The sequence below is a fragment of the Mobula hypostoma genome, chromosome 1, assembly GCF_963921235.1.
Source record: "Mobula hypostoma chromosome 1, sMobHyp1.1, whole genome shotgun sequence".
In the NCBI taxonomy this organism is placed as follows: domain Eukaryota; kingdom Metazoa; phylum Chordata; class Chondrichthyes; order Myliobatiformes; family Myliobatidae; genus Mobula; species Mobula hypostoma.
The window spans coordinates 78,391,934-78,417,185 of NC_086097.1; the positions used below are offsets into that span (position 1 = coordinate 78,391,934).

Consider the following 25,252-nt stretch of genomic DNA (forward strand, 5'->3'; position numbering starts at 1 on the left):
AGATCCCCTCGTGTTTTAAGAAGGCACCGATAATCCCAGTGCCGGAGAAGAGCAAGGTGGCATGCCCGAATGACTATCGACCTGTGGCTCTGACATCAATTGCTATGAAGTGCTTTGAGAGATTGGTTATGGCACACATCAACCACAGCCTACCGGTCAACCTCAACACTTTGCAATTCACCTACCGGAGCAACAGGTCAACGGCAGATGCCATCTCTCTAGGGCTACCTTCCTCCTTAGAACACCTGGAGAATAAAGATGCATACGTAAGGCTGCTTTTCATTGACTACAGCTCTGTCTTTAGTACCATCATTCTGAATAAGCTGATTCCTAAGCTCCGGAACCTGGGCCTTCGCACTCAGATCTGCAGCTGGATCTTCAACTTCCTCACAGACAGGACCCAGGCTGTAAAAATAGGGGACAAGCACTCCTCTACAATCACTCCGAGCACCGGTGCCCCACAAGGCTGTGTACTCAGCCCCCTCCTGTACTCACTGTACACCCATGTTTGTGTAGCCAAGTTTCCATCATACTCAATATATAAGTTTGCTGATGACACAACAATTGTAGGCCGTATCTCGGGTAACGATGAGTTTGAGTACAGAGAGGAAATTAAGAACCTGGTGGCACGGTGCAAAGACAATAACCTATCCCTCAACGTCAGCAAGACGAAGGAATTGGTTGTTGACTTCAGAAGGAGTAGCGGACCACATGACCCAATTTACATAGGTGGTGCGCAAGTCAAAAGCTTTAAGTTCCTTGGGGTCAATATTACAAATGACCTGACTTGGTCCAACCAAGCAGAGTTCACTGCCAAGAAGGCCCACCAGCGCCTTTACTTCCTGAGAAAGCTAAAGAAATTTGGCCTGGCCCTTAAAACCCTCACTATTTTTTATAGATGCACCATAGAAAGCATTCTTCTAGAGTGCATCATAACCTGGTATGGAAGTTGTCCTGTCCAAGACTGAAAGAAGCTGCAGAAGACCATGAACACGGCGCAGCACATCACACAAACCAATCTTCCGTCCTTGGACTCACTTTACACCGCACGCTGTCAGAGCAGTGCTGCCAGGATAATCAAGGACACGATCCACCCAGCCAACACACCTCCGGGAGAAGGCTCAGGAGCTTGAAGACTCGTACGGCCAGATTTCAGAACAGCTTCTTTCCAACTGTGATAAGACAGCTGAACGGATCCTGACCCAGATCTGGGCTGGACCCTCCAAATATCCGGACCTGTCTCTCGGCTTTTTTTGCACTACCTTACTTTTCATTTTTCTATTTTCTATTTATGATTTATAATTTAAATTTTTAATTTTTACTATTTTAATATTTTTAATATTTAATATTTGTAATCTAGGGAGTGGGAAGCGCAGAATCAAATATCGCTGTGATGATTGTACATTCTAGTGTCAATTGTTTGGCGACAATAAAGTATAAAGTAATAAAGTATAAAGTATTTATTCTAAAAATCCCCAGGGTTTGATGGCATTTTGGCTGTGATATGTTTCAGTAATTGTTAGTGACTTCCTTGAGGTGAAATTTAAAACTGGTACAAAATAGGTCACAAGAAAGCCAAACCTGCAGAACAAATACACAATTAGTCAACGTAAATATTCTCAGTCAGTAATACATAATATAGTAGAAATAAACTTGACAAAAAAAGTGAGGATTAAGCACAGCAGCCATTGTGGGCATGGCCATAGTGTAAGTGGGTATGATTTAAAGTGTGGAACTGAGGCTTTGCCTCAATAGGCTTCAGAAAGAAGAGGTGGAAACTAAGGTGAGTTTCTGGTGTTTCTCATTCTTCCTTTATTATTGCACAGGTAGAGCAGCGAGAATGGAACCCAGGGCAGCGGTGCGCTCTTCTTTCATGTTGTGGGAGGTCAGGGTGACCTCTAGTGTCCCTGATAAGTGTACCTGCAAGTGTACCGGTTACAGTTCCTGGTAGACCACATTAGGGATCTGCAGCTGAAGATGGATGAGCAGATCAGTCAGGTGAATGAGGAGTTGATAGATAGGAACTACACAGAAGCAGTCACACCTAAGTTGCAGGAGGCAGATAACAGGGGATTCAACAGTTAGGGAAACAGACAGGTGATTCTGTTTATGTATAAGAGACTCCTGGACAATATGATGTCTCCTTGGTGCCAGGATCAGGGAGATCTCAGATCTAGTCGACAGTATTCTAAAGGGGGAGTGAGAGTAGCCAGAAGATGCAGTATGTATTGGGATGAGGTCCTGAAAAGCAAATATGGGGAAATAGGAAAGAAGCTGAAAGGCATGACTTAAAGGCAGAGTACAAAGTTATTGATAGGATTCTCAGCAGTGTGGAGGGTCAGAGGATCTTGGATCCAAGCCCATAAATACCTCAAAGTTACCACGCAGGGGTTTGTGCATTTTAAAATGACGTTCCTCAGAATGCTAGCCTTGGCTGGAGACGTTTTGCAAGGCAGCAATGGCCTCTTTTACATTTGACACAATCGATGCTGGTCTCCTTATTTTATTCCACAACTGCTGTTGGTACAAAGCACATTTGACTGGATGAGGCACAACAGCTGCCAGGATCAGATAAAAAAAGAAAATCATGATTGAAAACAGATTGTTTTGTGCAATTTTTTAAATACAGGAAACACTTTTAAGTGTTTCTTCTTTGCAATCTGCCTAATATGTAATTAGTTCTAACTGTTCCTCACAGGGTGCATCATTGAATGATTTTCAGACCATTGCTCCTAGGCCATAGGCAATTTTGGCAGGAACCGGATTGGAACTCCCAAAGGTCATATACTGTACATGTATGCTATTATTACAGCTATGCACAAGCAGCACAAGTTGGAGCATTTACAATACTGGCATCCACCCAATAATGTGCAGAAATGACCAGCTCAGCAGAAATATATCTAATTTGGCTCAGCACCACCCAGCCATTCTATTCCCTATCATCAACAAAGAGATTAAAAGTATAATTTTCTATGCTATTGTGCAGCACTTAGTTGCAAGTAAATTACTTACCAGTTCTCAGTTTGGGTTTTGCCAAGATGACTCGGCTCCAGATGTTGTCACAGACTTGTTCCAAGCATGCACCAAAGAGTCAGATTACTGAGTTGAGGTGAGAGTGGCCGATCTTGACCAAACATGGAGATCTTGATCTCCTACAGCAGAGGTTGAGTGTTTTTTTAAAACCAGAAACTTGAAATGTTCAACCTCTTCCTTAAAGTGCAAGCAGCATTTCACATTAAAACAACGCCACTCCTCTCCTCTGAACAAAACGTACTGCAATTAATTGTTATTCGAAGCTACTTCAGCAATTAGACCAAACTTGCAAACCCAGTTATCAAGGACAAGTACAGCAAGTTCTTGGGAATTCCACTACATGCACATTCCCCTCCAAGATGCAGTACTTCCTGACTTGCAAATGCATCACTGTCCTACATTCTAATGAGGCCAAAATCTCAAAAGTCCTCCTTAAATGCACCATGCTGTATTTTCATATGAAGGACTGCAGTGGCTCATAAAACCAGATCACCACCAGCAATTAAGGATGAGCAAAATGTACCAGCCTTGCCAGCAATCCCCAGAAACTAAAATTATTTTTTAAAAGTCAGCATTTGGTCTAAAATGCATCAGAACAATAGCATTCTCTCTTTAGCTTTCACACCACAGCCTTACCTCCCTCTGGCCAATAAAAGAAAAAATAAAGATATTCGCTTTAACAACTAATCCTGAACCACAGAACGAAGAGCACAACATCAACCAAGTCTTACTTCCTAAAATACTACTGCTGGCTGCTCACTTGAAGTAGTTCCATTGTCCGTGGTTAATGGAAATTCTTGAGGTTCACTTAAATGCCATTTGAGGACCAAGATTATGGGGTTAAGAGGGAATGGAAAATTGGGAGATAAGTAAGATGTTGACCGCATCTGTGCACAACTAGAAATCTAGTAATAGCAAAATAACATTGATCTCCTATAGCAGAGGTTGGAATGTTTTTTTACCAGAAACTGAAATGTTCAACCTCTTCTTTAAAATGGAAGCAGCACTTACATTAAAACAAACCTTCTCTCATACTCTACACATTATTAGAGAAAATGATAACTGGATTAACAGATGAGTGACAGCTGGCAAAAAAAGGGTGAAATGAGAAATATATGGGCACATGCATGTTCTTATTTAGTACTATTCTTGCTAATAGCTGTTGTGAAGGGAATGGGTGGCCAGAGCACGTGTTGCTGAGGTGACATTTATAATAGAACATGGGCCTACTTAATAAAAGATCATTGAAAGCAGTTATTCTTGAGATGGTCCTTTCAGGGGCAAAAGTGATGATGGCATTCGGAGGAAAGAAAGAAATGGGAAGTATGTGCAGTGTGCTATAGTGCCTGCCTATTGAGGGCATTAGATGTCTTCCACTATTGCTCTGCAGCCCAAGACAGTGAGGGAAATACCACTCAGTGTAATTACAATTTCCCTCCAGCTGGCACGATAATGCTTTAATATTCCCAAGAAGTGTTTTGAATTCTGAACGAGTAAAAGTTCCGTGAATGTTTCTTTGGGCTTGGCGTCATACCTTTTGCACACTGAGCTCAAATTGTGTACTTGTTTATAATTCTGTGTATGGGCAATAACAAAATATTGCTAAAACTTCAAGAGCAAAGCACAGATCCTCTTCTACCTACATTCATCCTCCTGTACCACAACAGTGAAGATAGAATAGTCTTTTTAAAGATTGTCCAGAGATATCTTTGCAGCTCAAGAACTTAGTTCAGATGCACACTAATTGTTGCAAACAAGAATGAAGAAACTCCAGGGGCAATCACCAGATCCGATATATTTCAAGGTAACCTGTCAGATGCTAGGGTGTTGAAATGAAATGATCGGGAAATGACCATTTGATCATCTATTATATTAATTGTGCTCATATTCTATTACAAGGAAAACACTACGCACTATAATTCAAAATCACCAGACTGGTACAGTGAAACTAATAGAAAAGAATAAAGTTTTCCTACTCATTAACTATATCTTTGATCTGAATATCATTACAGACCAAGACTAATTGAGCTTATGAATGTTTAAAACAACTTTCAGGTCAAAGTAAGATCAGCAATAGAGTTCGTATTACTACTCTCACTATGGTATTTCCAGTTTTTTCCTCAATACCCTTTTTCGACTTTTAAGTGCCTCAACAAACTTTTTACTGTGACCTTCAGGGTCAGCATGCTTCACAATCAAACTTTTCATGAACATATCCCAATGGACTTATTATGAATTCATTTAGCATAATTTTACTTCTGAGTACTAATAAAATAAGAATATATAGCAAGCTTTTGGTTAAGTCATAACAGAAAGCTCAGATATTGCTGCTTATGCTATTAGGAATAGCACACATAGGTCGGTGGCTAAAGACTTATCCATCTTCTTTAATTTCATGCTCATTTTAACAACTGATTTTAAAAAGTTACTTGTTATTGTCATTCAGGAATTAGAGAATAAAATATAGTTCAGAAGGGCACTCCATTTATAATTGATTAAAAGAAAAACATCTACTTTGACTTGATGCTTACAAATGCATTGTGAAATTCCATCAATCATATTAAACTATGCTGGGGTGGATTGAACTGCTTCTCAGAACATAATTATATACAGAACGTTTGATCCAGCCAGGACAATCCTTCTGTGCACATTATGTGTATTGAGTTTAGTTTGAATCCAATGGAATGAAATAGACCAAAATGCTGTCTCATGAGCACGATCACTCTGACACAACTTTATCTCAGTGCAGCATCTGCGACTTGGTTATGACATAAAGACATCAAACCGTATTGGCCCTAATTCAATGAATAAATTATAGAATGGAAATTAAGATCTCTGAAGTCGAAATATGAATTTTCTATCATAATGTTAATCACTGAAGGGATACAGAAACCGAAAAATTTGGCATGAATGCATTAACAACTCAATTATGTATGTACTACACAAATTATTATGGTAGTATGCTTGTATTAGCTAGCATCATAGTTTAGTTATTATACTCCAGAGCTGGTAAGTCTAACAAAATAATGAAGTTAGACAGATTAAATAAATTCACTATAATTGTAGATAATTAAGTTTATCTACAATTGTAATGAATCTTTGCAGAGCTACAGCATTTCTGGGGACAGCTTTGCGGGGGGGGGTGGTGCGTGTGGTAGCACAGTGGTCAGCATAACACTTTACAGCACCAGTGATCGAGATCCAATGTCCACCACTACATTCTCCCTGTGACCTCCAGGTGCTCCGGTTCTCCCCCCAAATTCTGAAGACGTATGAGTTTGTAAGGGCTAGTAATTTGCAGACATGCTATGTTGAGGTATAGCAACACTTGGGGGCCACCCTCAGCAATCCTCGGTCATTGAGGCAAACTACAGATTTTACTATATGTTTCAATGTATGTGTGACAAATAAAACTATCTTTAAAAAATAATCTTTTATATCTTTATTTGGAATGTTAGATTCCACAATATATAAATCAAATTAGATTGATAAAATTAAAACAGTGATTCCCTTTAATAGACACTGTTTGCTTCTATATCTTAGTAAAATATCATAATCTCTGAAATACAGCATTTAGCTGTAGTTTTAAGATCCAGAGGATAACAGTGTCAGTATCTAATTTGACTTCGCATATCTCCATTCTTAATCATTTGCCTACATAATACTGGAGGAGCATTGCATGCCACAGTACCACTGGCAAGTGCTTTAAGAAATGTCTAATTCTCCCAACCAATAGCAACTTAATGATTCTCTTAAAACATCCAGTAGCTGATGTACAGAATACTTTGAAATTGCTAAAGAAAGCAGTAATAAAGGATGACTCCAGAAATGGAATCACTGGAGTGAGGAAAACGTTAGAAGCAACTTCAAGATTTGGACTTAATAGCTGGAGGAGGAAGAGTGCAATGTAACTCAGGTCATATTAGATAGGCTAGGAATCATTATTTAGTAATTGGAATAATAAACTCTATTGGAGGAATGCTCGTAGATGTGGTTTTACAGCTGCCTCACTCATACATATTTTTATGAAAAAGCAGCTCTATTGTTCTGGCCAATTTTCAGCTCACATATTGAAATTCCAATCTTCAGCTGCCATTAAACTCCTACCCATTCCTCCCACAGTTCTATACTAACATCTCCGTGACTGAAATATTTTGGTGGATCTAATACATCTGTTACCAAACACAGACCAGGCCTCAATGTTCTAATTAAGACTGTTATATTTGTTGCATTATAGAGCCACAAAATCTTATTGCTAATTTATGATTATAAAACACATTTTGAAAGAAAGAAGTTACAAAATTCAAGCATAAGCGAATAGCTTGCCCTAATGAAGTATTGTTAATATAGTAAAGTTTTCAAAGATACTTTAAAGGGGAAAGCAACTGCATGCTAAACTTCAGTGAGACTTATAGGAGATGGTTCCAAAAAAATTGGTTAGAGCAAGGTAGGAAAAGAAGGTATGGGTTGGTTTGGAAAGAAAGCTCATAGAGCAAAGACTAGGTATCCAAAAGATTTAACAATAATCATGAAACAGTGTCAGAGGACATACAGAAATGGTCAGAGATAAGAGTCTGAAATAGGTTGACGATATTGTTCATGATAAAGCAATGAAGATAAGGAGATAGAACATGCTGAGTTTGGGCTTATTAGTATTTTAAGAAGTTTCGACGGCAGTAAGAAAGGCACTGAAGAAAGTGAGATAGAGTTTATTAAAGAAAATGGGTAGATAAAAATGATACAAAATTTATCGGAATTAGTTTTATCTTTCCTTTGAATGCTTAGGTCAAACAAAGTAAAAAATAATGTACAACCAGACATATAACATGATATAACATAAATAAGTATAAGATCAATAGGGCTTTCCCCTGTTTTTGATGTTATATATGGTACTTACATATTTAACAAAACAAACTATAGATTTTCCATGATCTAGCCTGTAATATATTTGCAGGCTCTTTATTATGCAAAGGGATATTTTAGATATATTTGTACTGGATTCTAAAATACGCCAAATCCAACCAAGAAATTCAATCTGATCCTGACTCGTCACAATATAAAGACTCATGGATACCAAACAGATGAATTGACATTTACTTAGTGCTATTCAAATACCATTCATCCTTTCTATCAGAGCTCAATTCAGAACAAAGAGTAAACATTGGTAAGGGCTATTATTATTTGAACTAAAAGGACAGAAAACAACTAATTATATAGTAATATTAGCACACTGAAGAATGATTTAGTGATGTCATATATTCATATTTGCTCCCTATGTGTATATTTCTATAGAATAATGCAATATATTAGATACCTTATGGGTTTCACAACATGTGTTTAAGAATTAACGGTCTATAAGGTGAAAACAATGGTAAAATCACCCAAATTCTATCCATCTGCATCATGGGAGAAGGTTGAGCATATACGTTTTTGATTAGCTATGGAGTTCTTGGGTGAAAGCCCTGTCATGACCAAAAGTGTAAATTAACTTGATTGGTTTTGTCATAACATGAAAACATCGCTGAATGAAAATATTCACTGCTACCAGCTACAATCATCTGGGGCTGGTTAGAGAATTTATAAATATTCCAATAATTTGGAAACAGAGAACCTTTTTCTAAATACCTAATGAGCAAAGTGCAGGGTTGCTTCCAGTTACAAATGTTTACATTGAACCTAAGTCCTGTTTTTTGACAGAAAGTAGCATAGATTCTTTTTACCTTTTAAAAATACTGATTCTGCATACCTCATGTTTTTATTTTAGTGGGTACTAAAATACTATATAAAAAAGAGCCCAAATTCAACTCTCCATGGAAGTATTAAAGCATTTGAAACGATGCTGCTAATTGGCAATAATTCATCTGGATAATGCTCCTAAAAGGTACATCTGACAATTTCACAGATCTTGCAGAAAATCTTCCTTTATCTCTTCATACCACAAGTAATAGCACTAGAGTTTCAATGTCTCATAAGTTAGTTCAATGAAAGCGTTAACACAGCACTCAAACTGAGTCACCACTGATGGTTTGATTATCTACCTTGACCAATATAAAGCCAAAAAATCTAAAATAATTGCAAGTTCATGCAAATTAAATTGAAATTTATTTTTAGTTGATTCTACTAACCTCAAGAAACACTGTTTTTTTTTCCTTAATGCTTCTATATCAAGTTGCTTTAAATTTAGAAACCAGATTTAAAGTTCTGGGTCATACTAAACATCAAAAGGGTGAAGACTATAAAGGTAAAGAAAGACAAAATAAATCCTGTTAGAACATGTACATCCTAATGTTGCTTTGAGAATTGACTTTTTTTTTATTTTAGTGTCCAATTATTTGTGAAAACAAATGTGTTTAATACATTACACAGACTAAATATCTTTATTAGACTCAGAGAAAATAGTATTCTGTCTGTGATGTGCTGGTAGTACTGTACATTGAATCCTGTGCCCATTTTTAACCAGTAAGACATAATTGAAATGTTCCAACCTAGTGTTTTGCAGGAAATTGACTTAAAAGCTGATTTTTCATTATCAAGAGACTTAACTGAAAAATGAGAAAAACTGAAAGGAAACAAGAGACAGTTCAACTTCATAGAGGGATTGAAATCTTCTAACAAAATGTTAAAAAAAACCTAAGGCAAAAGATTGAAAAAATGTATTACTCTTAAGACAAGGAAGCTTATGTTCATACCAGTGAACAGTAAATTTAAGACACATGTCAGGAAGTATTTCTTCACGTAAAGAGGAATGAATTCTTTGAAAAGATATATATGACGAGCAATAGAAGAGAAACCATAGTCATTCCAGTCTTTAAATTGCTTGATACAGGACCATCAGCTATTCTTTTTGAGTAGATCAACCAGATAATTTTGTTGTGCTGTTATGCAAAGTTATAGTCTGTGAGGAATGTTCATGATACTCAAATGTTCAACACTGTATATTCTTACTACAAGAAATAAGTTTCACAAAATGATAATTCTGTACATAAACGAGAATTTTTCAAATATGATAAATATGTATGTACTCATTAATATTGCTGTTACAGATGCACACTCATAATCTGCATACAAATGAGTAAGTATTTCATTGAAAATTGTAACAAATGTGCTCACTATATCATTCTCTATAATAGCTTGAATAATGCAATTGAGACTCCTTAATTCAAAAGAAAACTGATCAAACCTTCTAACACAGATGCTCTTGCACCAATCTGAATTCCAGATCTTAATAGAATTTACTGAAAAAGCAGATTTTTGAGCCAAGTGCATTATTGTTGTTAAAAAGACCCATGAATCACACTAATCGGGTGTGAAGGTATTTGCGAGGGCTCAAAAGACTCCCATCCAAATTTAACAAAAACAAAATTGCTTAAACTCTTGAACAACAACTCACTGTGTAATGCTGAAATAAACCTATTTGAAAAAGCAGATAGCGTACAACTTACCAGGTAGATATGGATAAGGAAAACCATTAAATCAAATAAATAGCAGGGTATCTCGTTGTTTCTTAAACAATTTTAATTAAGCATAATTTTACATCAGCATTTACCATTATGGTTGCTAAGAGTACTCGGTCTCAAATTAACTTTATCATAAAAGTTGAATTAAAGATATCATGTTAAATACTAAATTCTGACATGAGGAGACCATAGCTAGGTTTGAATATCAGGAAATACAAGTCACGATTGAATGTTCTATAATTGGATTCAATTAAAAAAATAATTCTTAAGATTACAGCTTTTTTTGGAAGTCCTTTTCTGTAGCAGTTGGTAAAAGACTCAACATGATATTGAGTACAAAAACCACAACTTTCATTGTGTGACTATTTGCTTGAATCTTCATGATTTTATGGTACTAATCTGTGAAGAATCGTGGTTTTCCTTCAGTACTGTTGTGCAATACACTTGCACTTCACAAGACATAAATACTTCACCAACTGCAAGAATCAGGTTTAAATAAAGCTTTGGGGGATTTGTAGGCTTGATGCAAAGCATGTGTGTCTAATCCAGATTTCACATTCTTGCTGTCAGTTATTGCCTCTGAAAATGTATAGTCCAGCGAACAAAGTGTCTATTTTGGGAAAGTTGTGCAATTGTGCTACTGAATGCCTCTCCCTCCTGGAGACCAATTCTTTGAATGATAAATTTGTGGTTGGTAGCATTGAAAGGTTTTAAAACTAAGTCACAAGAATTCCCAAGATAAAAATGTTTGTTGGAGGGGGAAAGTAAGCCTGTTAATCTTATTATTGACAATAGTTTGATATAAAGAGCAATTGTAGTGTTTATGTATATGTGTTTCTAAAAATGTATAATTTGGAGAGATGCATAGCAGAGCAGGGAAACAATGCACTAAAGCACATTAAAAATACATTTTATTAGGCTGCAATTGAATATAAAGCCCTAAAAGTTGTCTTATTGATAAATTTGATGATTTATCTGACATTCGGGATTTCAGATTGAAAAATATCTTGTTTTCCTATCCCACTAGATGTAAGATTAGAGTAATTTATGACAGAATTGAATTTCCTCACCCATTCACAGCTTTATTAACAAAAATATTTTATGGTATGTGTGAGTTACACTACTGTATATTACATGAAATAAGTATTCTGCAACTCTTAAACAATGGAACATACATGAAATGCATATGTTGTGCCAACTGACTTTTTTTCAGAAAATAAACTGTTTATTAGCCTACTATCTTTTTGTTAACTATGGAACACTCTGTTCCATTTTTAACAAAGAGATAGGTGGCTGATAAACAGTTTATTTTCTGGGAAAAAAGTCTGATCAAGCCAACGTGTTCAAGGAAACTCACATAAGCTAGACATTATTTATTAGGAGTGAACACATTGCACAAAGCTTAAGGTAGTCTTGCTACATTTTTTTGTCTAAAATTCAGTCAATGACTTGAGGTATGAAACAATGAGCTCAGCAACAAGATTAGACTTAGAGACTCCATTGTGATTGCCAACTGACTGCATTCTCACCCAGCAAAGGAGAAGACAGAAATATTAAAAATGTGACAGAAAATGCTTTTTCATTTGAATGACTTTCCTCTTGTCAAGATCTATTTTTGCTGGATCATGTTTCTTATGCTGATGTGTCCTAATATAACAGTAATCCATATGATCTAGTTGGCTGAACTTACAAGAAAAAACATAATAAAGCTTTGAAAGTTTAACCATGGAAAAATCGCAGCTCTGCAAACAAAACAGATTTTATAACATTTCAAGCATATTCATTATTCATGATAGGAGAAGACAGAAGACACAAGACTTAAATTTTTATTTTACTGCAATATTTACAGTGTGTTTTTCCTGACAATATTTGAATATAGTTTTCATTGTTAAGATTTCAGACATAACATCATTTGTAAAGATAATTTGTTGCACAATTTTGTCTCATATATGTACACAACCATAAAGGAGGCCATTCTCTACATTGATGTACGGCCAACTCTCAGGGCAAGCCCATCCTGCCTCTATTTATTGCACTGTAACTTATTTTCTTTTACATGCCCATTAATTCCCCCCACCCCCATTTCTAAATATTCCACATAATTTGTATTTTATAGTAGTCAACTGATTTATCAACCAGCATGTATTTAGACATGCGAGGAAACTAGAGCACTTGGGAAAATCTCAAGTACTCCACAGAGACTTACCATGGGCCAGGGTCACTGGAGCAGCTGGGGGACAGGAGCACTGTTGTGTTCAATGCCACCCAACTAAGGGGAAAAAGTGTCATAGTTTGAAATTCAGTATGACGTAAGCTCCAGCAATATATTTTTCTTCTGATAACATCTGTAAAGGAGTCATTGTTGCTCAGACTGAATAACGATAATAATGAAAATGACAGATTCTTGAGTATCTTATTACAAAAGAGGGCCAAGGTTGTTGTTAATATATTGAGCTCTTCATATCCAAAAGAAGACACTACAAATAAAATATGGGAATTATAGACCAGTGACTTTTAACTCAGTGGGGAGCAAATCATTGGAAAGAATTCTTAGAGACAGAATTTATGAGTATTTGGAGAAGCATAGTTTGATTATAGACAGTCAACATGGCTTTGTAAGGGGCAGGTCATGCCTGGCTGAAATCTTTGAGGAAGTGACAAAACAAATTGATGAAGTTAGAGTAATTGATGTGGTGTACAGGGATTTTAGTAGGTGTTTGACATGGTTCTCCATAGCAGGGCCCATTTAGAAAGTCAGGAGGCATGGGTTCAGAATCAGAATCAGAATCAGAATCAGGTTTATTATCACCAGTTTGTGTCATGAAATTTATTAACTTAGCAGCAGCAGTTCAATCCAATATATAATATAGAAGAAAAAAACAAAATAAAATAATAATAATAATAATAATAAGTAAATCAATAACAGTATACGTATATTGAATAGATTAAAAATCATGCAAGAACAGAAATAATATATATTTAAAAAGTGAGGTAGTGTCCAAGGGCTCAATGTCCATTTAGGAATCGGATAGCAAAGTGGAAGGAGCTGTTCTTAAATCACTGAGTGTGTGCCTTCAGGCTTCTGTACCTCCGACCTGTTGGTAACAGTGAGAAAAAGGCATGCCCTGGGTGTTGGAGGTCCTTAATAATAAACGCTGCCTTTCTAAGACACCATTCCTTTGTAGGCTAGTACCCAAGATGGAGCCAACTAAACTTAAAACCCTCTGCAACTTCTTTCGGTCCTGTGCAGTAGCCCCCACCCCATACCAGACAGTGATGCAGCCTGTCAGAATGCTCTCCACGGTATATCTATAGAAGTTTTTTAGTTTATTTGTTGACATACCAAATCTCTTCCAGTCCACAATCAGCTCTTTCCTCTTACTAACATTGTGTGCCAGGTTGTTGCTGTGACACCACTCCACTAGTTGGGATATCTTTCTCTTGTATGCCCTCTCGTCACCACCTGAGATTCTACCAACAATGGTTGTATCATCAGCAAATTTATAGATGGTATTTGACCTATGCCTAGCCACACAGTTATGGGTATATAGAGAGCAGAGCAGAGGGCTAAGCACACATCCCTGAAGTGGACCAATGTTGATCATCAGTGAGGAGGAGATGTTATCACGAATCCACTCAGATTGTGGTCCTCCGGTTAGGAAGTCAAGGATTGAATTGCAGGGGGAGGTACAGAGGCCTAGGTTCTGTAACTTCTCAATCAGGATTGTGGGAATGATGGTATTAAATGCTGAGCTATAGTCGATGAACAGCATTCTGACATAGGTGTTTGTGTTGTCCAGGTGGTCTAAAGCTGTGTGAAGGGCAATTGAGATTGCATCTGCCATTGCTCTACTGTGGCGATAGGCAAATTGCAATGGGTCCAGGTCCTTGCTGAGGCAGGAGTTCAGTCTAGTCATGACCAACCACTCAAAGCATTCATCACTGTAGATGCGAGTGCTACCGGGTGATAGTCATTAAGGCAGCTCATATTATTCATGGAATAATGAATAGAAGGTCTATGGGAACCTAGCTGTTTGGATTCAGAACTGGCTCGTCCACAGAAAGCAGAGGGTGGAGCGTATTCTGCCCGGAGATCGGTGACCAGTGATTTTTATAAATGATTTAGATGTGGAAGTGGAAGGGTGGGCTAGTAAGTTTGCAGGTAACATGAAGGTTGTGGATAGTGTAGAAGGTTGGTATAGGTTACAATGGGACATTTATAGGATGCAGAGCAGGGCTGAGGAGTGTCAGATGGAAAGGGTGAAGTGATTCACTTTAGAAAGCCACACTTGAAGGCAGAGTACAGAGTTGATGGCAGGATTCTGAGCAGAGAAATTTTGAGTCCGCAGCCATCGGTCCCTCAAAGTTGCAGCACAAGTTAACAGGGTAGTTAAGAAGGCATAAGGTGTGTTGGCCTTCATTAGTCAAGGGATTGAGTTCAAGAGCTGCAAAATAATGTTTTAGTTCTATAAAATTCTGGTTAGACCACACTTTGAGTATTGTGTCCAGTTCTGGTCACCTCATGTGACCATATGAGAGCATGTCTTATGAGGATAGATTGAGCAAGCTAGGGCATTTCTCTCTGGAGTGAAGAAGGATAAAATGTGACTTGATAGAGATGTATGAGAGGCATAGACAGTGTGGACAGCCAGAGACATTTTCCCAAGGCAGAAATGACTAATACGAGTGGTCATATTTATAAGATGATTGGAGGAAAGTATAGGGGTGATGTCAGAGGTAGTATTTTTTTACATAGATGGGTGCATAGAACATGCTGCTGGGAGTGGTGGTAGAGGCAAATACATTGGGGACACTTAAGAGTCTCTTAGATAGACACAGGGATAAAGGAAATACAGCTAAAAAGCACAACTGCTTCCAAAGTCAGTACAGTCAACAAAGATGCCTTAAAACTATTTCTGCTTGAAACTGACACAAACAATGCTGACTGGGGACAGAGTTGTCACAGGATTCGATGCAGGAAACATGGCAGCAGGTCAGCGATACAAGTGTGTTTAAGGAAACGGGGTTTTAAACTCCCAATACTGACTAGCTTGCTGGTAAACATGCAGTCTCTGGTGAATAAAATCGATGGTCTCAGAGCTAGGGTGCTGAATCAGAGGGACAGTAGGACAGCATGTGTCCTTTGTTTCACAGAATCCTAGTTAACCCCTTCTGTACCAGATGCAGTGATTCAGATTGACAGGTTTACTATACACTGTCAGGATAGATCTATAGGGTCTCTCAAAAGCAGAGGTGGAGGAGTATGCCTCATGATCAACTCTTCTAGGTGCACAAATATACTAGTGCTGTCCCAATTCTGCTCATCAGACCTGGAATATCTAGCAGTTAAGTGTTGTCCTTTTTACTTACCGCGGGAGATTTCTGGGATCATTTTGGTAGCAGTATACATTCCACCTCAGGCCAATGTCAATCAGGCTTTAGATGATCTGAGCAACGGGATCAACATGCATGAAACAGCGCACCCTAATGCCTTCACCATCATTTTCAAGGATTTTAACCAGACCAGTCTGAAAAAACTAAGCAATTACCACCAACAGATCACTTGCAATACTAGAGTAAACAACACACTGGACCATTGCTACACCACCATCAAGAATGCCTACCGTGCTATTCCACGCCCTCACTTCGGGAAGTCTGATCACCTGGCTGTACTTCTATTTCCTGAGTATAGGCAGAGACTGAAGACTGCAGCACCAGTGGTGAGGACCAAGAAGCTTTGGACAAGGGAAGTGCAGGAGTGCCTACAGTACTGCTTTGAACTGGTGGACTGGACTGTATTCAGGAATTCATCTTCGAACCTGGATGAGTATGCTGCAGTTGTTGCTGACTTCATTAAAACCTGTGTGGATGAGTGTGTGCCTGCAAAGATTTACTGTACATTCCCAAACCAAAAGCCGTGGACGAACCAGGAGGTACGTCATCTGCTGAAGGCTAGATCTGTGGCATTCAAGTCTGCGACCCACCCCAGTAAACCAGGTATGATTTGCGGAGAGATGTTTCAAGGGCTAAGAGGCGACTTCGAATGTATGACAACTCTGGCAGGGTTTGCAATACATTACTTCCTACAAAACAAAACCCAATAGCATGAATGGCAGCGATGCTTCACTACCAGATGAACTCAACGCCTTCTATGCACACTTTGAAAGGGAGAATATAACTACAGCTGTGAAGATCCCTGCTGCACCTGATGACCCTGTGATCTCTGTCTCAGAGGCTGATGTTAGGCTGTCTTTAAAGAGACTGAACCCTCGCAAGGTAGAAGGTCCCGATGGAGTACCTGGTAAGGTTTTGAAAACCTGTGCCAACCAAATGGCGAGAGTATTCAAGGACATTTTCAACCTCTCACTGCTTCAGGCAGAAGTTCCTACTTGTTTCAAAACGGCAACAATTATACCAGTGCCTAAGAAGAATAATGTGAGCTGCCTTAATGACTATTACCTGGTAGCACTCACATCAACAATGATGAAATGCTTTGAGTGGTTGGTCATGACTAGACTGAACTCCTGCCTCAGCAAGGACCTGGACCCATTGCAATTTGCCTATCGCCACAACAGGTCAACAGTAGATGGAATCTCAATGGCCCTTCACACAGCTTTTAACCACTAGGACAACACAAACACCTATGTCAGAATGCTGTTCATCGACTATAGCTCAGCATTTAATACCATCATTCCCACAATTCTGATTGAGAAGTTACAGAACCTGGGCCTTTGTACCTCCCTCTGCAATTGGATCTTCGACTTCCTAACTGGAAGACCACAATTTGTGGGGATTGGTGATAATATCTCCTCCTCACTGACTATCAACACTGGTGCACCTCTGGGATGTATGCTTAGCCCACTGCTCCACTCTGTCTATACCCATGACTGTGTGGCTAGGCGTAGCTCAAATACCATGTATAAATTTGTTGATGATACAACCATTGTTAGTAGAATCTCAGATGGAGAGGAGAGGGCGTACAGGAGTGAGATATGCCAACTAGTGGAGTGGTGCCGTAGCAACAACCTGGCATTCCAATGTCAGTAAGACGAAAGAGCTGATTGTGCACTTCAGGAAGGGTAAGATAAACACATACCAATCCTTATAGAGGGATCAGAAGTGGAGAGAGTAGGTAGTTTCAAGTTCTTGGGTGTCAAGATCTCTGAGGACCTCACCTGGTCCCAACATATCAATACAGTTATAAAGAAGGAAAGACAAACACTATATTTCATTAGCAGTTTGAAGAGATTTGGTACGTCAACAAATACACTCAAAAACTTCTATAGATGTACCGTGGAGAGCATTCTGACAGGCTGCATCACTGTCGGGTTTGGGGGAACGACTGCACAGGACCAAAAGAAGCTGGAGAGGGTTGCAAATTTAGTCAGTTCCATCTTGGGTACTAGCCTACAAAGTATCCAGGACATCTTCAAGGAGCGGTGTCTCAGAAATGCAGTGTTCATTATTAAGGACCTCCAGCACCCAGGGCATGCCCTTTTCTCACTGTTACCATCAAGTAGGAGGTACAGAAGCCTGAAGGCACACACTCAGAGATTCAGAAACAGCTTCTTGTCCTCTGCCATCTGATTCCTAAATGGACGTTGAACCCTTGAACGCTACCTCACTTTTTTAAATATACAGTGCATTATTTCTGTTTTTGCATGATTTTCAATCTATTCAATATACGTATACTGTAATTGACTTACTTATTTTTTTCCTTCTATATTATGTATTGCATTGAACTGCTGCTGCTAAGTTAACAAATTTCACGACACATGCCAGTGATAATAAACCTGATTCTGATTATTTGGATATAGGCCCTATGAGTATGGAAACCCTGAAGTAAAAGACATCAAAATGATGGACAGTAAAGTATTTAAAACTACAGTACATACTTGAACAACATAATTATCAAAATTTGCCATCAGAGTCAAACAAGACTTCACAAATAATAAGATCACACTTGTGCACACAAATTACTTCTGAAGTCACCCCGTGTCAGTCCATTTCACCAGACCTATCATCTGAGATACAAGATAGCTATTTTAATCATGGTTAAATACATCTCTCAAAAACACGGAGTGTCGCACGGAAGTTGTACTGTATGGCCTACATTATAATAAGGGACTACTTTATGTTGTAGTAACATGCTGTTGCATGCGGTATTAGGCGTGTAGGGATCTGTATGTGTGTGAGTAAAAGTTTGGACTCTACCAGTAAAGAACCATGAAACTTAGCTGCCGTCTCTTGCGTTTTTATTAATAACATAGTTGTGTAAACAGGCCACATACACAACAAATTGGTGACGAGGTTAATGAACCTACATCTTATCGGAACGCCGGGTTTTAGTTGATAACGACACTTGGAGGAAGAGCGCAAGGAACAAGCCAAGGAGTGGAAGAAGGAGGCAGAGCAGGGCCGCGAGTCCGAAAGGAAGCAGGAGCACAGCCGGAGTCGGGAACATCGGGAGGCCAAGAAACACAGTCGGAGCCGCAGCATGTCCAGCCGAGACCACAGCCAGCGCTGACCCCCAGGGGCTGAGGGTCTGCCTGCCCCAGAAGGGAGATAAAAAGGAGCGACACACACATCTAGACAGAGTGCGCTCGTGGGGCTAGCAAAAAGGACACATGAGTCAAAAAGAAAAAAAGGGGGAAAAGGGGCTAACTTAACATAACAAAGGTGGCAATGATTGGAACCATTACAGCATTTGATAGTGGCATTGAAGACTAGGCAACTTACATTGAGAGAGTGGAGTTATATAGTGAGGCTAATGATGTTAATGATGAAAAGAAAGCCAGTGTCTTACTCAGTATTATGAGAGCAAAAACATATGGGCTGCTACAGAGCTTGTTAACCCCTGAAAAGCCAGCTGACAAAACATTCAAGCAAATAGTAGACACTCTCCAACAGCATTAAACCCCAAACCACTGGTCATTGCTGAAAGATTTAAATTTCACAAACAGAATTAGAGCAAAAATGAAAGCATTTCTGAACATTGTGACTTGCGCAAATTATCGGAACGTTGTCAATTTGGACCTTGTCTATCGGACACATTGAGGGACAGGTTAGTGTGCGGAATGTGAAACCACACAGAAGAAGCTCCTGAGTGAAAAAGACCTTAATTACAGAAGGTGCCGAACATCGCAATATCAACGGAAACAGAAGCACAAGGTGCTTCAGAGGTACAAAAAAATCTCTCGAGTATGCTACGAATAAAATGTCACCAAACAGAAATGAAGGAAATAAATGTTACAATTATGGGAACATGTCACATGACCCTGAGGACTGTTGGTTTAAAGACAAAGAATGCAGAAACTGTGGCAAACAGGGCCACATTGGCAGAGTATGCAAAGCTAGTAAACAACAGAAAACAGACAAAATACAGAGAAACAAGAAACCCCAGAAAGGAAAACACAACAATGTACACAAAATGGAAGAAATCAGTTCTGATGAAAACAACTCAGACGAAAGTGAATTGTCTTGTCTGCGGCTTCACAGCGTGAAAGAGACAGATGATTGAAGAGTAATAAGGATCACTCCACAAGTGGCAGGCGTGAGACTGAAAATGGAGTTGGACACAGGCTCAGCTTTAACAGTGATCTCTGTACATGACTACTAACGACTGTTTTCTCACATACCTCTGAAACGAACTAAACTACTGCTAAAGACTTTCACAGGACAGAAAGTGCGTCCCAAAGCCAAAATTAAAGTGACAGTGACCTACGGAGACAAAACACAGCAGCTGAACCTCTATGTACTGAAAAATGGAGGACCACTGTTGCTAGGACGGGAATGGCTCAGGAAAATCCAGTTGGATTGGCACACCATCAAGGCACAAGATGTGTCAGGGGTGTATGGGGTGTCAGGGAGTGGTAGCACCTCTGGTGGGGGAACATGTCACGTCCTTTTCAAGGCAGTTAGTCCACCTTTGGTCCCCACCTGGCACTCAGCTCTCACCTGTGGCTCCTCGTAGCTGTTTGCATGTGACAGTGGCCACACCCCGGGCAACGACTTCGACAAGCCGGCTAAATGGCTAAACCAGGTGAGGGAAGCCGATGGGTCTCAAACCCTCGGTGAGATAGGGAGATGTCTATCCCAGCATGTGAAGACAGACTCCGGCGGATTGAGTGGACAAAACCAATGGAAGGTCCAACGGTCAAGAAGACAGACTCTGCAAGCGTCATGGAACGGGTAGAGCACAACAAGACACAGAAGACGTCCTGGTTATCCACTGTGCCTAGTCCCATCTCCAGCTATCTCGACTCTGTCTTGCCATTGGATCCAGATGGGAATTGGGAAGAGAGAGTGAAGCTGACGCTGCGCAACTCTCCCTCACTTAAATCCAAATCATGCGCTAGTCTGGGCACCATCAATGGTGTCAAGGTCTTCATCGATGACAACGATGGACGAATAAAGATGCGTCAACAAAGGAGGGCAGCTCGGTGGGGAGGATGTCCGCAGCTCTCCTCACCCATTGTCGACTATTACAACGACAAGGAGGAGCTAAACAGCATTGACGATGAGGACGAATGCAGTATCCGTGGCCACGACTCGGATAAAGATACAGAGGAAGCAAGAGAGACAGATATTGCCAATAAGCAGGATGATGAAGACTACCTGGAAGTAAAAGGGCAGATGTACCAGGAGAAGTTGACGTCTCTCAAAGGACAGCTACAGCAGTTACAGGAAGACACTTTGCAGGAGTATCAGAAAAGGATGAAGAAACTAGATCGAAAATACATGGAAACAATACGAAATGCAGAGCTTTTTCTGCAACTGGAGACAGAACAAGTGGAAAGGAATTATATTAAAGAGAAGAAAGCTGCAGTGAAGAGATTTGAAGATAAAAAGATTGAGTTAGAAGAAAAGAAAAAGATGATTGAGAATGAGAGGCTAACAATGGAACTCACAGGAGAGTCTATGGAGATAGAGCCAATAATGTCTAGGAAACTAAGGAGGAGACCTAATGACCCTGTTCCAATTACAGACAAAAGATGAAAACCTGCACCTGCGCAGTTAAATTACTTGTTAACAGATGAACAGATAATGGAAGATCTGCAAACTCTCAATCGGCTTAAATCTCCAAAAAGACCAGCACCTCCGTCTTCTACTGAGCATCTTCTCAGCACTCCTGCTGAATCACCAGCACAAAGATATGAAGGACAAATAGAAGATGGAAAGTTATATTACAATAAGAGATGGTATCATAAAGGTCAGGCTATCTATTTGGAATCTAAGGAGAATACGAAGATTGGCTATGTAATTAGCTCAGTTGGAACAAATGAGATATGGGTAAGGAAGACAAGTGATAGCACAAAGATGCGTATATATCTAGGACAGCTGCAAAGAGGAGTCTTCATTATACAGAGACGATCTGCTGCCTAGAACTCTTAGCAAGTTGGAGGTGCACATCTTAACTCCCTATTCTCAGAAGTCAACTTTTCATGACTTTTATATGGAAATTTGTATTAAAACAAACAAGTTTATTGACAGTCGTTATCCAGAGAAGCAGAGAAGAACCACCCCTCCCACTAGAGACTTGAGTTATAAATGGGTCTTAGACCCAAAGTAAAAAAAAAGGCTTGTTATAATTTGATATTATTAAGTTACTTTGTTATGATTTGATATTATTAAGTTACTAAGTAAACAAATGGTAGGCGTTTGTATGTTGGGGTAGACAAATTTGTTTAGCATAGTGACCCAGTAAAAAAAAACAGTTGATACACTATTAAAATAAAAGGGGAGGAGTGTACTGTATGGCCTACATTATAATAGGGGTCTACTTTACGTTGTAGTAACACGTCATTGCATGCGCTATTAGGTGCGTAGGGATCTGTATGTGTGTGAGTAAAAGTTCAGACTCTACCAGTAAAGAACCATGAAACTTAGCTCCTGTTTCCCGCGTTTTTATTAATAACATAGTTGTGTAAACAGGCCACATACACAAGAGAAGTGAAACAATAAAAACTATATTATCACTAGGCGTGTCACTGAAAAACATACTGTTAGGTTGGAGATGTGAGCAGCAGCAAAACTTGGATCTATAGAAGGACAAGATATAGGGCAGTGAACCCCTTCCTATTATCCAAGGAAAAAAACAAAGTTGAGTCAGAGAAGAAAATTGAGAAGAATGGTGAAAAGGTGATTGTTCAGCTCGATTTACTCACTTTGTAAGGTTCACTTTGATTCCACTAATGTATTCACTCATAATCTCATGAACCCCTACAGTCCCTAATGATACTGTGATTTCATTCTCTGAGGCTGATGAGAGACTTTCCTGCAGGAATATGAATCCATGGAAAGCATCTCGCCCAGATAGCTCAACTGGCCCAGTTCTAAAGACCTGTGCTAATTTACTGGTTGCAGAGTTTATGGACATCTTCAGCTTCTTGTTTTGGAGTCTGAGGTACCCAAGAGGAACGTGGTAACCTGCCTCAGTGACTATTTAGTCCAGTAGCACTCACATCCACTGTGATGAAGTTCTTTGAGAGGTTGGTCGTGAAGCATAACAATTCTTGTCTGAGGAGTGACTGGGATCTATTCCAGTTTGCCTACTGTCACAACAGGTCAACTGCAGATGCCATTTCATTGGCCCTTGACTCAGCTCTGGAGCATCTGGACAATGAAGGTGCCTATATCAGGATGCTCTTCATTGGCTACAGCTCAGCATTCGATACTATCATCCCCTTGAATCTAATCACTAAGCTCCAAGACCTAGGCCTTAATACCTTCCTATGCAACTGGATCCTTTATTTTCTCACTTGCATACCCCAGTTAGTATGGATTGGCAACAACATCTAATCTACGATCGCCTTCAGCAAACTGTGAGATTAACCCCCTACTCTACTCATTTTATACCTATGATTGTGTGGCTAAGTGCAGCTCCAACATCATATTTAAGTTTCGAATATCAAAGCATATTTATTATCAAAGTACATATATGTCATCATATACAATCCTGAGAATCATTTGCTTACAGACATACTCAATAAATCCAATAACCATAATAGAATCAATGAAAGTCCACACCAACAGAGCAGACAACCAGTGTGCAGAAGACAACAAACTGTTCAAATACAAAAAGAAAGAAGAAAAAAAGAACTACATGCTGGACCCAGGACAGATCCTCTGAAATGAAAAAAAACTGAGGAATTTAAAGTTGCTGACGTTCTCCGCCTCTGATTCCCCGATGGGGACTGGTTCACGGACCTCCAGTTTCCTACTTCTGAAGTCAATAATCAACTGCTTGGTCTTGCTGACATTGAGTAAGAGACTGTTGTTGTTTCAATCGCCCTCTTCTATGCTGATTCATCACCTCCTCTAATTCGGCCTACAACAGTGGTGTCGTCAGCAAACAGATATGACATTGGAGCTGTGCTTAGCCACACAATCATAAGTTTAGACTGAGTAGAGCAGGGGGCTAAGCACACAGCCTTGTGGTGTACCTGCAGTGATGGACATTGTGGAGGAGGTGTTGTCAATCGAAACTGACTAGGGTCTGCAAGTGAGGAAATCAAGGATCCAATTGCACAAGCAAGTATTGAGGCACAGGTCTTGGAGCTTATTGATTAGTTTTGAGGGGATGATAGTACTAAATGCCGAGCTGTAGTCAATAAAGAGCACTCTGATGTATGTATAAAGAGCCCATGAAAATGGCATTTGCGTGAATCTATTGTGCTGGTAGGCAAATTGGAGTGGATCCAAGTCACTTCTCAAGCAGGAGTGATACATTTCTTCACCAACACTTCATCACTATGGAGGTAAGTGCTACTGGATATGTGGCAGGTTATCACATTCTTCTTAGGTACTGGTATAACTGAAGTCTGCTTGAAACAGGTGGGTACTTCAGACTGCCAAAGCGGAAGATTAAAGATCTCAATGAACACTCCAGCCAGTTTCAGCACAGGTCTTTAGCACTCGGTCAGGTTCCCCACCTGGGCTGGATGCTTTCCAAGGGTTCACCCTCCAGAAGGGATCTTCCCACATCGGACTCATAGGTTGAAATTACAGGGTCCTAGGGGCTGGGAGAGTTGGTGATAACATCTCTGTTGCTAGTCGAATCAAAGGTTGTAATGAATCGGCACATACATAGGATTGAGATTGAAAATGTGGTCCAATGGTGCCACGACAACCTCTCACTCAACATCAGCAAAACCAAAGAAACCCTCGGTCAATGAACCGGTTTTCATTAAAGGATTGTAGATGGAGAGAGTGGGTAATTATAAATTCCTTACTGTTATCATATTAGAGGATCTGTCCTAGGACCAACACATAAATGCCATCATAAAGAAGGTCAACTGTGCCTCTGCTTAGAGGTTTGTGTTGGTTCAGCACGCCATCAAAAACTTCAACAAATTTCTACAGATGCAGAGTGGAGAGTATCTTAACTGGTTGCATCATGGCCTGCTATGGAAACACCAAATCCCAGGAATGGAAAAGTCTACACAAAGTGGTGGATATTGCCCAGTCCATCACAGGCAAAGCCCTCCCCACCATTCTGCACCGTTACATGGAACATTGCCATATGAAAGGAGCATCCATCATGAAAGACACTCATCATCCAGGTCATGCTCTCTTCCCACAAATACCATTGGGCAGGAGGTACAGGAGCCTTAAGTTCACACCAGTAATTATCCTACAACCACCAAGGAACAGTAATTATCCTACAACCACCAAGTAACTCAACTGACATGTAACTTTACACACCTCAACTCTAAACTGATTCCACATCTTACAGACTCACTTTCAAGGACTCGACAATT

At 39.6% G+C, this 25,252-nt stretch overlaps 1 protein-coding gene and 1 pseudogene across 3 annotated transcripts in view; one reads left to right on the plus strand and one right to left on the minus strand.

The window, feature by feature from the left end:
• The window catches only part of fsip1 (fibrous sheath interacting protein 1), a 413,443-nt gene that overhangs the window by 121,859 nt on the left and 266,332 nt on the right, over positions 1–25,252 (minus strand). The window lies entirely within an intron of this gene.
• On the plus strand, positions 20,907–21,875 carry LOC134356587 (sin3 histone deacetylase corepressor complex component SDS3-like; annotated as a pseudogene).